We start from the raw sequence: 14,687 nt of genomic DNA on the forward strand, positions 1-14,687 counted from the left end.
TGATGAGGGCAATGAATGTACAAATGTGCTTTACACAATTGATGTATGTATGGATTGTGATAAGAGTTGTATGAGCCCCTAATAAAACGATAAAAAAGTACAAGTCCACAAAATAGTTATTGGGGGAAATGAGTAGCTTCAATGTGGATAAGTGTGAAAGAGAACAACTTAGTCAAAGTATTTCAATAAATATCATAAATAATGAGACAATTAATAATTTTGTACCATTTAGTAGGATATAAGTAGAACACAGATTACCTTTGTGATACTCTTGACAAAGATCAACAATCTGAATCTAATTGTTATGAAACACCAAAGACACCTACATTGAGATACACACTACAATATAACTGGTCTGTAGTCTTCAAAAGTGTCAAGGTCATGAAAATCAAGAAAAGACTAAGGAAATATTCCAAAGTGAAGGAGACTAAAGAGACATACAGGTAAGGGCAACTCATGATTCTGAATTGAATCATTTTGATATAGAGGATGCTATTATTTGAATGATGTCTGGAGATTAGAAGCTAGTAATGTAACAGTTCTAAGTTCCAGACCTTTATGGGTTTATTGTAGGTATATAAGAAAGTGTCTTTATTTGTAGGAAAAACAGAGTAAGATATTAAGAGAGTGATGGGGCATTGGGTCGGTATTCTCAATGGGTCATTATTGGCTCAACATTGGGTCATTATTCTCCAGTAACTCAGGAAAAATATTCTTTGTGTTCTACTTGTAAACATTCCTGTAAGTCTGAGATTGCTTCAGGAAAATAGAAAAGAGTAAAAGAAAATTATTTATATGCTAATGAATCTCAATTTATTCTCTCTAGCTTGGACCTGAACCCAGGATTGTACATCTAATTTTCTAGTCAAGATGTCACATGATGACTAATGGTTGCCTAACTTAAAGTGTAAAACTGAATTTTAGAGTATGCATCTGTTTCTATCTTCTCAATCCTATTTGTTCCTTCCCGCATGTTTTATATGCTTAGTTGTTCAGGGCAAAACTCTAAAACTCATCTCTAACACTTCTTTAATTCTCAGATCATAAGCAAATTCTGATGATTTTACTTTCAAAATGCATGCAGAATCTAACCACTTCTTTACATTTCTCTAACTACCACTCTATTTTAAACTACTATTATCATTTAGCTAGTCTTCCAAAATAGCTTTCTTACTGGTCTCCCTGCTTTTACTCATACTTTCCTACAGTGGGTTTATAACACTGCGGCCAGGTTGCTTTATAAAAGCTTAGAATGGGCCTTGTCCCTCTTTTAGCAATTATTTTCATTATTATACATACTGAGGATATAGCAACCAACATGATAGAATAAGTCATGTTACTCTAATGACTTTCCATTAACTTAGAATAAAAGCTAAGTTGTTTTCATGGTCTACACAATTTTTTATTCTCTTGACCACAGGCAACCTCCCCAACCTCATTTCTTACCACCCTTCCATGACACTAGCCCCAATCACATTGTCCTCCCTGGTGTTCTTAGAGGACACAAAACAGTCTGCCATCTCAGTTCTTTACACTGACTGACCTTTAATTCAATAGGTTTTCTTTTCAAACACTTCCCCAAAGGGACCTTTCCTGATCACGCTACTAAAATTCCATTTTCTATCTCTTTACATGGTTTTATTTTTCTTCAATATCTGTTTACTTATTTATTGCTGATGTATTCTACAATTATGCTGAGACCTTTTCCTGTGGTATTAATTGTATCCTCCAAATCTGGAATAACCAAATCCAAATTTACTATAATTGAGTCAATACCAACTCATAGTGACTCTATAGGACAGAGTGGAACTTCCCTTTTGGGTTTCCAAGACTGTAATTGTTTGTGGGAGTAGTGTGCCCCATCTTTATGCCTTAGAGGGGCTGGTGGTTTTGAATTACAGACTTTGTGGTTAGCTTAGCAGCCCAATTCGTAACCACTACACTACCAGGGTTCCTTACAAATCTGGAATAGTGCCTCTATCTAGCAAAAACTCAATAAATACTTATTCAATGATTAAGCAAATGAATGACAGTTTGAAATGTCAAAAAGAATTGTATATTAAGTCTTGAATAAGAGGGAATGAGAGAAATTTGAAGTAATGGTTTTCAAAAGGCAGTTTGGGAGATAAGCAAAAGTTGTTATGTCTTATTCTGATTGGGGGGGGGGGGAGTAAGAGTAACAATTATCCTACAGACATGGGCCAAACTGCCAGAGTTGTCACTTGGACTCTAAGAAGAACTATATGTAGAAGCTGAAGGAGGAGTGGCATCAAGAGGGGTAAAATATTGTACTAATTGTGCCCTAGGAGTTATAGAATTATAGCTAGACCAGCCAAGTGTGGGAGCCTCTGAGGCTCACAAAAGTGATCATGAATCAGGCTTACACATCTTCTGGTCACAGAGGTGCAAAGCCATCTTACAGTGTTAGTCAAGGAAGATCTTTCTGCTCCCGTTCCCACCATTTTTCCTGGGATGACCATAGCTACTTACTAGGGGGAAAGGTGACCATGTTCCTTTTCATTTGGGCTTTCTTTCTTGTCAAATTCCAGTTGCTTTTTATGATTTAAAATGATAGCAAGACTTTTTGTTTTCTACAAGTGAGCAGAAAAAGAATGAGGTTTGCTGGAATTTTCATCTAGCAGCAACGGAAAAAACTCACCACTCTGAATTAAAGAGAACAGTTATGTTTTGACTGTATTTCATAAGACCTTCTAGCTCAGTGTACTACATACAGAGATTTTTCCATTGCACAGTTGATGGAAACCTTTCAGAACTGCAAGTACAAGACTTAGGAGGAAAAAGGTCTATATGCCACAAATTTATATCTATAAAAAAATTACCCACAATAAAATGATTTTAAAAATTAAAAAAAGTACTATATGAGTGATTTCAAAATGTTTGTGGAAAAATGGAAGTAAAATATAATGGAGTTGTTTCATCAACTTTTGGAAGACCTTTTGTTATAGTTTCAAGGAGCTGTGGTGGCATGTGGATGAAATGCTGGGCTGCTAACCACGAGGTCAGCAGCTCAAAACCACCAGCCACTTGGAGGGAGAAAGATGAATTACGTATCAATAAAACCATTAAAAAAAAGATCGGAAAGAAACAAAAGACCAGAGTAGATGTCATAAGAAACTGTAAAGCTTGCTCTTGATTCTCCCTCAGCACAAGAACACTTTGTTCTATTAACCTGGCATTCTGTGATGCACACCCTTTCCAAAAGATCACTGAAGACAAAATGGGTACATAAGCCAATGTGCTGAAGCAAGCTGATGGTGCCCAGCTATTAAAAGATATAACATCTGGGGTCTTAGCGGCTTGCGGTTAAACAAGTGGCCATCTAGCAGTGAAGCAACAAGCCCACATGGAGGAATGTGTGATCATGAGGGTGTGGAAGGAGGGAGAAAAGAGGAGCTAAACCAAGGGCTCAAACAGAAAGAAAATGTTTAGAAAATGATGATGGCACCATAAGTACAAATGTACTTGATACAATTGATGTATGGATTATTTTTAGAGCTGTACAATCCCCCAATAAAATGATTTAAATAAATAAATAAAACAAAAAATGGTGACAAATGAAAAAAAACAAATCACACTTGCTCTTGAATGCAGAGTAGCTAAAGCAAATGGCAGCAAAAGGAAGCCCTAGAAGACACACTGTTACAATGAAATATGCAAAGGCCTAGAATTAAAAATGAAACAAAACAAAAAAGGAAGAACATACTCAGCATATATCAAGCTGAGAGAACTGAAGAAAAATTCACGCCTTAGTTTACAGTGTTGAAGAATCTATGGGCAAAATAAAGCCCTGGTTGTGTAGTGGGTTACGTGAGCTGTTTGAACCCACCAACAGCTCTGGAGAGAAATATGAGCCTCCTGCTCCCATGAAGACAGCCTGGGAAACCTAAAGGGACAGTTCTACTCTGTTCTATAGGGTAGCTATGAGTTGGAATTAGTTAATTATGGCCAAAATATTGAATGCAAAAGAAGATGGAAGGAATAAACAGTCACTGTACCCAAAATAATTGGTAAACATTCAACCATTTCAGGAGGTAGCATATGATCAAAAACCATATGATCTTTTTTTTGAACTCTAGAAGATATTTATTTACAGTGCATTAGGAGCAGTCTGGTCTGGTAATCCAAAATTGAATGATGACATCTTTCCATCCTTTCACTATATCTCTGCTACCACCAACAGGAGAAAATCAAGCCCCTTCAAGAGCATGGAGCATGGGAGACATGGGTCATTGCTCTCCTCTTGCCTCCCGCCGATGGCCAGCCAGCCCTCTAGAATGCTGCTGGCAAACCATGATGCAGTGCACAAGGTCTATCGTGTATGATTGTGTCTGGGGCAGAGGTCTATCCCAGCAGAGATGTGAGGGCTTTGAATCCGAAGATATGTTGGATAGCTCTACTCACTCACCTCTCTGTTTCTCTGGATTTGTAAACATCTATTTCATCCCAACAGCCAGATTCTTGTTTTCTCTCAGCCTGCTGGAACCAATTTGCCAGCAGAGCAGAAAGTCCCCCTAGGGCCCGTCTTTAACCAAGGACATAAATACCCCAACCGGGTATAAATACCCCAACACCCTTACCTCCTGATTAGATTAATTCTGAGACTAACATTGTCTCTAGAGCTCCTCTTGTGACTTTCTTTCTGTTTTTAAAACCATTTTATTGGGGGCTCATACAACTCTCATCACAATCCATACGTACATCAGTTTTGTAAAGCATATTTGTACATTTGTTGCCCCCATCATTCTTAAAACATTTGCTTTCCACTTGGACCCTTGGAATCAGATCCTCATTTTTCATTTTTTTCCCTTCCTCCCTGCTTCCCACCCCATGAACCCTTGATAATTTATAAATTATAATTTTGTCATATCTTACACCATCTGACATCTCCCTTCACGCACCTCTCTGCTGTCCATCCCCCAGGGAGGAGGTTATATGTAGATCCTTGTAATCGGTTCCCCTTTCTATCCTACCTTCCCTCCACCTTCTCGGTATCACCACTCTCACCACAAGTCCTGAGGGGTTCATCTGTCCTGATTCCATGTGTTTCCAGCTCCTATCTGCACCACTGTACATCCTCTGGTCTAGCCAGGTTTGTAAGGTAGAATTGGGATCATGATAGGGGGAGGAAGCATTTAAGAACTAGAGGAAAATTGTGCATTTCATCTATACTATACTGCACCCTGAGTGATTCGTCTCCTCTCCACAACCCCTCTGCAAAGGGATGTCAAATTGCCTACAGATGGGCATTGGGTCCCCACTCCACAGTCCCCCTCACTCATGATGATATGAATTTTGGTTCTTTGGTACTTGATACTTGATCCCCTCGACCCCTCGTGGTCACACAGGCTGGTGTGCTTCTTCCATGTGGGCTTTGTTGCTTCTCAGCTAGATGGCCACTTGTTTACCTTCAAGCCTTTAAGACGCCAGATGCTATATCTTTTGATAGCCGGGCACCATCAGCTTTCTTCGCCACATTTGCTTATGCACCCATTTGTCTTCAGCGATTGTATCATGGAGGTAAGCACACAATGATATGATTTTTTGTTCTTTGACACCAGATAACTGATCCCTTTGGCACCTCGCGATCACACAGGCTGATGTGTTCTTCCATGTGGGCTTTGCTGCCCCTGAGTTATATGGGCACTTGTTTACCTTCAAGCTTTTAAGACGCAAGATGCTATATCCTTTGATAGCTGGGCACCATCAGCTTTCTTCACCACTTTTGCTTATTCACCCGCTTTGTATTCAGCGGTTGTGTCGGGAAGGTGAGCATCGTAGAATGAAGGGCAGAGTCACTCTGAGGATTAAGGTGCATCTGATCCAAGTCATGGTATTTTCTACAGCCTCATATATCTTTGAATCATGTCATTGGAAAAGAATATTGAATATACCATGGACTTTCAGAAAAACAAACTAATTTCTCTTGGAATAAATACAGCCACCATGCTCGCTAAAAACAAGGACGACAAGGCTTCATCTCACGTCCTGTGGACATGGTGTTAGGAGAGACCGTTCCTGGAAGCAGACACCATGTTTGGTAAATTAGAGTCGGGGGAAAAGGGGGAATACCCTCAACTAAATGCAATAATGGTGTTTTAGGTTAGGTTCTCTAGAGAGTAAAATCTGTAAAGTCTGTATGTACGTGTGTATATATATAGAAAGTTTATATCAAGAGAATGGGGCACATTAATTTATAAAATTTAACATCTGTGAGTGAACATATGAGAATGATAACATGCACAAGTTATACATTATAACATCGTGTGTTCTACAATAATTAAACTTTTAAAAGTGCAGTTCATTGTAAATCTAATATGTGGTAAATTGAAGAATACCTGTAGAGTATGGCATCAACAATGTAAAAATCACAAAAAATTACTTGAAGAAAGCAGGTGAAAATAAAACAGTTGTTATGAGAAAAAAAGAAAGAATAGAAAATGGCTTGCACAACTGTCAAAGCAGGCAAGTTCCAAGTCCTAAGTCTGTGATTCAGATGTTAGGCTGGAAGCTTCTCCTGACTCAAGAAGCTGTGGGGGCTGATGAATCCAAGATTAGTAGGAAGACAATAGACTCATGGCTGAAAAACTGAATGAACCCAAGATCATCTGGTAAAATGGCAGGCTGATAAGGACTCCCAGGATTGGCAGGTAATATGGCAGATCATTAGCTCAAAGAACCCAAGATCAGAGAGCCAGATGTAGGATCCAGAACCAGCAAAAACCATTCATACTATAAATATTTACTATATTCTTAAGTAGTAGAATTTTTAAAAACACATGGTTTTGGTCTTCAAAGAAATCACACTTTATGGGTGAGGGGAGACATTGGTCAGTGTAAGACAAGGAAAGATAATGACTTATAAATTATCAGTGGGGAGGGGAGGAGGGAGGGTGGGACAGGCAGGGGAGAATGAGGAACTGATACCTGGGGCTCAAGTCGAAAGCAGATGTTTTGCGAATGATGATGGCAATAAATGTACAAATGTGCTTGGCACAATGGATGTATGTGTGGATTATAATAGGAGTTGTATGAGCCCCCAATAAAATGATTTTTAAAAATCATACTTTGGTTGAAGAAGATAGTCATGCACATTATAAGAATGTAATGAAGTGTTTTCAAAAACAAAACAAACTGGTTCCTGTTGCACTGGTTTTGACTCATGGCGTCTCCATGTGTTTCTTAGTAGAACTGTGTTCCACAGGCTTTTCAGGGCCGTATTCTTATGGAAAGAGAGTCCCACTGTGGAACAAGTAAGCACTCTGCTATTAACTGAAAGGTTGGAGACTCAAATCCACCAACAGGCACCTCAAAAGAAAGGATTGATGATAGCCTTCAGAAAAGGTCACAGCTTTGACAATCCTATGGAGCAATTCCATTCTGTACCATAAGGTGGGGCCCAGGGGAAATCACTATGAATTAGTTAACATAATGGAAAGGGGAAAGAAATCTTAGAGAAGTAGATTATCAGTTATTTCTTCTATAATGCTGCTGGTCAGTTTTGAATTGCTAATTTTTTGGTTAGTAGGTAAGTATAAACCATTTGTAGGAAGATTTGTACAAGGTGTTGTAAGGACACAGAAAATAGGCGTAGTAACTCTGTAAGATATTGAAGGCTATGCATCCAAGTACACACACTTTTGACTTAATATACTCATAAGACCTGGATTGTTGGTGTGAGATTTGAAATTATTAGCAATGACATATGTAGGTACAAATGTCATAACCAGATGACCTTCTGCCAGGAGGTTGCTGCTGTCATCATCCAAACAATTAGAGGGTAGTTAAGATGCTTCTTGAAATTGAGGAAGTGTTAGAGAAAATGCTAGAACTCTTTCAGTACATTCTAAACCAACTTTTGTCATTCAATAATTCTTAATTACTTTTATATTAGATGGACTTTCACAGGGATTCATATACATATTTTTGTTTTATTTGCAGCTTATTATTTTTTATGTGTCAAAGGGAAAAGGGACTTAAAAAATATCTTGGTGGGTGGACTAGGGTGCAGAGGGTGTGGATTTTCCCTTGACTCAGAAGAGGAAAGGGGCACTTTTGCTCTCCTTACCAGAAAAATATTTATAATTTTTGAAGTTGCTTTTCTACTAAGCATGTACTTAACAAATATTTCTCATGCATTCAAAGATTTAAGTGTAGGCCCATGAAAGACCAAAAAGTAATAGACTGTTGACATACATACAAATTATGTATATGTACAAAACTCACTTCCATCGAATTGATTCTGACTCATAGATATCCTATACAATAGGTAGAACTACTCCTGTGTGTTTCTGAGACTGTAACTCTTTACTGGAGTAGAAAGCTTCATCTTTCTTCCCAGGAGTAGCTGATGGTTTTGAGCATCTGACCTTGCAGTTAAACCAAAGACCAACTCATAACCACTATGCTGCCAGGGTTCTATACAAACATATATAAACTGAATATAGGCCATGAAATTATTATGCTGAGTGAAAAAAGCAACACACACACAAATACTGCAAAGTCCCTTTAATGAAAACTTTAGAAACTGCAAATGAATTTACAATGATAACACATCAGTGGTTGCTGAGAATTGGGGGAGATGAAGGGAATCAGGAGAAAGAGAATACAAAAGGGCACCAGAAAACTTACGGGGGGGGGGGAGGGAGATATACTTGATATCTTGATTATGGTGATGGTTTCACTCTAATTGACACTATAAATCTGTGCATACCTCAATAAAGCTTCTAAAAACAAACAGAAGAAAAATCAACATCCAGAGAAGTTTAACACACCTTTCCCCCTTATTTATTTATATATATGAGAAGAATGTAGAATTTTCTACATTCTATATTTAAAAATTTCAAAACATAATCCTTATTTTCTAGAGCTATATAATAAAATAGATAGAAACTATAGGGTTTTAGTGATTTTCTGTTGTTGTTATGTACTGTCACTCAGTTCCAGTTCATAGCAATCCTATGTCTAACAGAGTGAAACACTGCCCTGCCCTGTCCTGTCTTTACAATGGTTAAGTTTGAGCCCATTGTTGCAGCACAGTGTCATTCCATCTTCTTGAAGGCCTTCCCCTTTTTGTGACTCTGCTTTACCAAGCATGGTGTCCATTTCTAGGGACTGGTCTCTCCTGCTAACATGTACAAACAGATGAGATGAAGTCTTTCCATCCTTGCTTCTAGGATGCATTCTGTCTATACTTCTTGCAAGACAGATTAGGTCTTCTTTCTGGCAGTCTGTGGAATTGTGTGTTACTCCCGGTTGACTAGAGAAACAAATCCAGAGACACTCTTACGTATGTAAGAAAGAACTTTGTAGCAAAAAGCAATTGTATATTGAGAAAACATCCCAGTCCAATCCAGATCAAATCCATAATTCTGATATTAGCCCATATGTCTGATACTAGTCCATAAATTCCTCTTTAGACTCACACAACACATGCAATGATGCCAAATACAGAAAAAGTACAGGCTGGTAGGTGGAAAATTTTGTGGGTCCAGTGGTGGTAGAAGCATCTCAGCCCTGGCACCGATCTCCAAGTGACTCTTCCAGCTCCAGGGCTCTGGCTGCCATCAGTGTGGCTCCATGTGGCTTGTCAACAAGAATGTGAAAGAGAGAGAGAAAGAGAGAGAGAGAGAGAATGACCCGTCTCTTCTGATGGCAGAATCAAATGAGAGGAAGTGCCCAGAATCCTCATAAGAAGTCCACACCCACAAGGAGGGATCATCAGGCTGTGACCTAATTGACAGGCTAGACTCCACCCCATCATTCTTTTATCAAGTTGACATAAAACTGTGTTTTTTTATTTTTTAAACGTTTTACTGTGAATAAGGTGAAGGCTTACAGAGCAGGTAATCAGTTTTACATTCAACAATTCACACACATTTTGTTTGAACTCATGCATTAAAACCAAACTCACTGCCATCGAATCAGTTCCAACTTATAGCGACCTTCTAGGGCAGGGGTTTCTGAAACTGAAACTCTTATCAGGAGTAGAAAGTCTTGTCTTTCCCCTTCAGAGTGGTTGGTGGTTTAGAACTACTGACCTCGTGATTAGCAGTCTAAGGTGTAATCACTATTACCACCAGGTCTCCTTTCAACTCATGCATTGCAGTCCCCTAAATGTACCCGTCACTTTCCTACTTGTGTGTCCTGTTTCCTTTCGTGTCTGAGTTTTCCCTTGGGTAAATGCTGCTCTTTGAAGTTGTCATGGTTGAGTATTCTAATACAAGGGTAAGTTTGGTTCCAGATATGAAAGGCGACCAAGGGCTATAGTCTTAGAGTTCCCACCTGTCTCTGTCCTACCATTAAGCCTGGTTTCTTTTGTGTCCATGGTATATTTAATGTTCTTCACCATACCATACTTTAAAGACATTAACTCTCCTTCAACCTTCCTTATTCATTATCCATCTTCCACATGTATATGTGGCAAACTTTAAAAACATGGCTTGGATTGCTTTGTAACACTTTAGTGGAGTGTTTTGCAGGAGATTTATTCAATACATTGCATTGTTTGATTTCTTGATTGCTGCTTCCCTAAGTGTTGGTTGTGAATCCAAGTAAAATGAAATCCTTGTTTCATCATTTATCATGATGCAGCTGATTTACCTTATTGTTAAGAGAGGGAGGAGGAAGGGAGGGGAAAAATGAGGACCTGATGCCGGGGCTTAAGTGGAGAGCAAATGTTTAGAGAATGACGATGGCAATGTATGTACACATGTGCTTTACACAATTGATGTATGTATGGATTGTGACAAGAGTCATATGAGCCCCTAATAAAACGATTTAAAACATGATTTGGGTTTTATGATGAGGCAATCCATACTGACGGTTTGATCTTTGATGGTCCTCAGTAAGCGCTTCAAGTCCGCTTCACTTTCATCAAGGTTGTGTCTTCCGCACGTTGCAGGTCGTTAACGAGACTTTCTCCAATTCTGGTGTTGAATTCTTCCTATGGTCCAGTTTATCAGATGATTTGTTAGCACAGAGATTTAATAAGGATGATGAAAGAATGGAGCTGCAAGTTTGACCGTTTGAAACCACCAGCTATTTTTTGGGAGAAAGATGGGGCTTTTTATTCACAAAGCAGTTACAGTGTAGGAAACTCAAAGAGCCAGTTCTATCCTGTCCTTAGGGTCACTATAGGGTTGCTATGAGTCAGCATTGACTTGATGGCAGTGAGGTGTTGTGTGAGTGTGTGTGTGTGAAAGGTTATAACTTTGATGTACACCTTTCCTGATTTTAGATGACCAAATATCTCCTTGTCCAGTTCAAATGACCATCTCTTGGTCTATGCGTAGGTTCTGTATAAGTACAATTAAGGATTTCTTATTTTTTGCAATGCTATTCATAATTTGTTATTGCTATCATCCACACAGTTGAATGCCCTTACTGAGTCAATAAAGCGTTGAAATCCATTATTCCACATCCTCTTCTGAATCTGGCCTGAACGTCTGACAGTTCCCTGTCAACATACTGCTGCAACCATTTTTCAGTTATCTTTAGCAAAATTTAACTTGCATGTAATACCAATGATATTGTTTGGTGATTTAATCATTCTTCTGCATCACCTTACTCTGGAATGGGTATAAATATGGATATCTTCTAGTCAGTTGATCAGTTTGCTGTCTCCCAAATTTCTTGGCACAGATTAATAAGTAAGTGATTCCAGGGTTGCATCTATTGTTGAAACATTTCTGTTGCTTTTCTATAAATTTTCGGAGCCCTGTTTTTCACCAAAGGAGCTCTGATGTGCTGTGCTGTCAGGTAAGCATTGGACTGTTAACAACAAAGTCCAAACCCACCAGCTGCTCCATAGAAAGATGAGGTTATCTGATTCAGCATAGATTTATAACATAGAGTTGCTATGAGTCAGAATTGCCTCGATGGAAGTGGGTTCAATGCAGCTTCGATTCTTCCTTCAGCATCATTGGTTCCTGATCATGTGCTACCTCCTGACATGCCTTAATGTTAACCAATTCTTTTTGAAACAGTGATTGTATCTTCTTTTGATGGTAGTTTGTCATTTAATATATTTCCTACAGAATTCTTCAGTATTGTAACTTAAGACTTGAATTATTTTCTTCAGTTCTTTCAGCTTGAGTTATGCTAAGCGTGTTCTTTCCTTTTGACTTTTCTAATTCCAGAGCTTTGCATATTTCATCACAATATTTTACTTTGTCTACCTGAGCTGCCATTTGGAATTTGTTCAGCTCTTTTACTTCATCATATCTCCACTTTATGTCCAAGAGTATTTAAAAATAATCATGGGGGAGGGAAGAGGTGGGCATATATTAAAATTTGTTAAAGTAGGTTTATTGATGCATGAGGACTCATAATATTTTCTCTATTTTTTATGAGTTCATTTTTTTGTAATAAAAATTTGTTTTTTTAAGAAAGTCTAAGGTCCAAAGATGATATTAAAAGTGTAAAATGATAACCTACAGACTGTGGGGAAAATCTTTTGGAGTGAATCACATCTGATAAGAAATGACCTAGTATTGAAGCGCATGATATGTGAATTATATGTCAATAAAACTATTATTTTAAACAGCTTAATTTCCAACATATATAAAACTTCCACAGCTGAACAACAAAAAGACAAATAACTCAGTTAAAAAATAGGCAAGGACATGAACAGAGATTTCACCAAAGAAGACACTTAAGCAGCCAACAACCCTTTGAAAAGATGCTGTCATTAGCCACTCCCAACCAAACACATTGCCATTGAGTTGATTCTCTGAAAAATAGGGATAGACATTTTTGAATGGGAACCAGTTTTGTTGTGTATGCTTACAACAAAATACTACCTTTAAACAAGTCTTGGACCCCATCCCAGAATTACCAAATCAGAATCTCTTAGGGGTTGAGCAAAAAAAGTTTGCTTTTTAAATCAACTTCCAAGGAGATTGTTTTTTATTCACTAAAGAAGATCGCTGCTCTTGACCAATAAAAGAAGACTGATGGAGAGTTTAATTCTAGGTACCTGCTACCAGGTATGGGGAAAACGTTTTTGTGGAGTGTCGTTTCTTATCAAGTTATAACTATTGTGGGTTACCTATTCTTCAGACAGACATTTATAACTCAGCCTATCTTTTCCATTACTGAACCCCATATGCATATTGCTTGATTTTGTTTACATTTAGTCTTAAAAGGGAATTGTAAAACAGATCAGTATGATTTGTCTAGATTATTCTATATTCATCCCTGCAGAGAACTGTGATATATGGACGTTTGTCTTCTGCAAACTACATGATTATGCTAAGCATGTTCTAATATCTTTCCCTTTTATGATTCTCTTGTCCCTCAGGCATCCAGTGTCTTTTTCCCTACCTTTCCTATATCCCCAAACCACTCAAAAACCATCTATTACACACATTTGTATAAGATCTGGATTAAAATCAATGACTTACTCTTCTGACGGAGAGTTTACTTAAATAGGGCATATGACTTAAAGCAAAGTTTTGTTTTAAAAGAAGGGTGCAGTTTAAAGAAATGGTGTGGAGACCACTTCTGGCCATATTTGGCTACCCAAAGGAGGAAGAGAAGCCAGCTTCCTACCACCTCAAAGACAATTGTCACAAGGCAGAGGTCATATATACCTCTGGCCTCCATCCTTCTTCACCCTATTCTGATACCAACCATACCACCCACAGCACTATATGATTTTGCTAGGCTCAATAATCCATCGCAATGGCCACAACACTCACAGACAATATTCATGATTATAGGGGTTTATTAGGGAAGTTAACAGATTACCACAGGTCAGGATCAGGAAACATTAAGAATATAGTTTTCTTGAAGTGAAACAAGTGGACATTTAGCAGAGAAGCAACAAGCCCACAAGGAAGAAGCACACCAGCCTGTGTGATCATGAGGTGTCGACATGATCAGGTAACAGGCATCGGAAGCCCACAAACAAACAATTAAAAGAACAAATTGTTGAGCATGAGGTGGGTTGGAGTAGAGACCCAACCCCCATCTATAGACAATAGGACATCTCCTCACAGAAGGGTTACAAGGAAAGGATGAGTCAACCAGGGTGCAGTATAGCACCAATGAAACGCACAATATTCCTCTGGTTCTTTGCGGTTTCTTCACCCCCCACTATCATGACCCTAGTCCTGCCATTTCAGTTCTGGCTAGATGGGAGCATGTACACTGATACAGATAAGAGCTCACCACACACGGAATCCAGGTCAGAAGAACCCCATAGTAACAGAAATGGGAGTAGCGATACCAGGAGGGTAGGGGAAGGTGAGGGGAGGAGGGGAGGATGAGGGAACTGATTGCAATGAGCAACACATAACCCCCCATCCCCCAACCAGTGGGACCAACAACAGAAATGTGGGTGAAGGGAGACAGCGGTTTGTGTAAGATATGAAAATAATAATAATTTATAATTGATTGTTGAAGGCCATTAAGACTCAGCCTTGAAACGGCTGAGAAGTCTCACGACCCAGGTGTCAGTATCTGCTTTTTGCTTCTGCGGCTTGACATTGAGACTAAGAAAAAGAACAAGGACGTATGCAAGTTCTGGGAAATCAGGATGGTTAATTTTCTCAAAGATGCTTGGTTTGGAAAAACATAGAGTTGTTGATGTGTATCCAATGTGCTTGCTTAACAATGAGAAAATCAACCCCGGGTTGATTCTGCATGTATAAAAGGAAGATGTA

The sequence above is a fragment of the Echinops telfairi genome, unplaced genomic scaffold (genome assembly GCF_000313985.2).
Source record: "Echinops telfairi isolate 266 unplaced genomic scaffold, ASM31398v2 ScPeMD7_7424;HRSCAF=8462, whole genome shotgun sequence".
NCBI lineage: Eukaryota > Metazoa > Chordata > Mammalia > Afrosoricida > Tenrecidae > Echinops > Echinops telfairi.